The following is a 2,500-nucleotide window of genomic DNA, read 5'->3' as shown; positions in this document are numbered from 1 at the left end:
ACAATAATCGATACCTTCTGTTGCACAACAAAAGATAATTAATTTCACCTTAATTGAAAAATGTTATGTTTTGCTTTGAAGTACATGCAAAGATAAAACGAAAGACAATATTTGTATGGAGCTATTCATGCCATTCTAGGTGCACATATTAACAGGTCTGGTAACCGAAGGCATTTATGGACTTGATTTAATGTGGTTATAATGGATAATAAATGGCGTTGATTTGAGAATATTTACATTTCAACAATGAGCCCATAAAAAATAATTAAAACTAAGCTTTTAATGGCGCAATATCCACTAAACGTGCTCAATGCGCTTTACAAGGGGTCCCTAGCCAACAGTAACACATAACATGTAGGAAAGAAAATGCTGTTAATGACCAGGTACTCATTTTACACCTGATCACGTTGAGAGAATGTGAGTAAAGAACCTTTTCCGAGGACTCAACTATGCACCGCTCAGAGCGGAATCTTCCGATCCGAAGGCGAGTGCCATACCACAAGACCACATAGCTGACCACAAATTGGCAACAATAATGGGCCCATAACAATTTGGGTTATCAGATCTGTTAATAAGTACTCGTCGGTGCAAGTTAATTATAATATTATGTGATGTGAATAATGTGATTTTATTTTTCAAACTCTAAAAGAGGAAGAGTGTTCAAGTGCATGCCATACAAAGCAATAGGCTACGCTCAAAATATTTTTATGACTTCAACAATTCAGGGTTACGGAGTCTTGTCTTGCAATGGAGGTAAGCGATGTTGATCAAGGCCTTCGACCAGACGAGTAACTAATTACAAATTCTGACCGTGTGACTATGTAGTCTTGTGGTATCCAACTCGCCTTCGGATAGGAGAGTCCATGGTTTGAGTCTCGCTCTGACTGGCGCAGAGTTGATTCCTTGAAAAAGGCTCTTTACTCACATTCTCTTACCGTACTCGAGTATAAAATGATTACCTGGCCGTTCACCGCGTTATCTCTGTAATATCACCCAACAGGTGTCATGTCACGTACTACATGTTAAGTGTTGCTGTTGACTTGGGACCCCTTGTGAAGCGCTTTGAGTACGTATAGTGGATATTATTACGCTATATAAATGCTCACAGATGTTGTTTTTTTGGTTAAACTTAAAGATCTTATTTCACTTACTACGAGATTGAATTAGTACCTTACTATAGAAAATGACGGACATTTTAAGACTTCTCCTGTTAAAAATGACGTCTAAGAGGAACTAATGAAATGTAAATGAAGCATTATTAAGCACATGAAACATTCGGATTTCGTGGAAATTCTATATAAATGCTCATATAATATAGTGATTGTTTTATATAAAACCACATAGCCTATATCCAATGTCCCATCTATATTCATCTGCCTGTATTCATTTCAGTTTTCAATACAAAACTTAATCTGTTGCATGCTTTAACAAGTGTAGTGCCCTACTATGGAAAGACCCGTATTATAACAAAAATGGCAAAAACTCATCCTTCAAATATCGATCGATTTAAATGACCCTCATCTTGAAAAAAAAAACATCTCAAACCTGGGACCTTACAAGATCATCCTAAAGCCCCAGATGTGAAAGCTCTTTGCCAATATGAGGGCCATTTAAATCGATCGATATTTGAAGGACGAGTTTTCTGGCCAAATTTTTCAATAGGTGTCTTTCTAGAGTACGACAGTTAACTGGTTAAGCCTCTTATTTGTGACTTATCGTCTCAAAACGGTATCATGTCGGTGCGAACCCGATACTTTTATTTCGATTTTGAACTTTATTTATGAAATTTGATTTACTGAGGAGAATGAATTTTGTTTCTTCAACTTAACAAAAATAACATTACATAGTTCTGAATAAATAAAATCAAATAAATAATTACGAACGTTTATATAAAGCATTTCCACAATTTCCCATGCCCAATCCGCTTCACAGTGTTTCATGCATACCCCAGCATGACATATGGAACTTTATTTCAATTTCAAACAGTACCAGTCGCCATCCAGGCATCCTGTCTTTGCTAAAACTCTTTTAATATCCGTCACTGACTATAGCCAGTGATTCGAACACACCTGTGTAGAATTTGGTTTTAACTCAATTTTCTCCATCTCATTCATTCCTACACTTATACTGAGGATCACATTTATCTTTATTCAAATCAACAAGCGCATTTCGAATCAACCCCGAGCAAAAATCCCGCAGCATTCCGAGAAAAAAAATTACATTTTAAAAATGTTTGAAAACCCGTCAATCAATATGCGAAGGAAGAGTTTTTCTGGCCAATTTTTCAAAAAGTCTTTTTTTCAGAATACGTCAAAATCCTCCACATCCGATTGACGGTTATCGTGCACTAGATGCTCTTTACAACTCTGAAATAAATTAAAAGATGTAAGGCGGTATATCTCAAGAGAAATTGAAAACTGGAATTTCAGATTCTGTTAAGGCGTAACATTGCCGTAATCTTGATAATCAAGGCAGAATCTTTTATAATCAAGAGAAATAC

At 36.1% G+C, this 2,500-nt stretch overlaps 2 protein-coding genes across 2 annotated transcripts in view; one reads left to right on the top strand and one right to left on the bottom strand.

The window, feature by feature from the left end:
• The window catches only part of LOC144970887 (transmembrane protein 26-like), an 89,405-nt gene that overhangs the window by 56,948 nt on the left and 29,957 nt on the right, over window positions 1-2,500 (top strand). The window lies entirely within an intron of this gene.
• Window positions 1-2,500, bottom strand: part of LOC144971811 (uncharacterized) — an 11,041-nt gene that overhangs the window by 570 nt on the left and 7,971 nt on the right. The window lies entirely within an intron of this gene.

Source organism: Berghia stephanieae, chromosome 4, assembly GCF_034508935.2.
Source record: "Berghia stephanieae isolate SIO BIC M18660-M18661 chromosome 4, UCSD_Bste_1.3, whole genome shotgun sequence".
Lineage (NCBI taxonomy): Eukaryota > Metazoa > Mollusca > Gastropoda > Nudibranchia > Aeolidiidae > Berghia > Berghia stephanieae.
The sequence above is the reverse complement of the archived record's forward strand: the minus strand, read 5'-3'. Positions and strand labels throughout refer to the sequence as shown.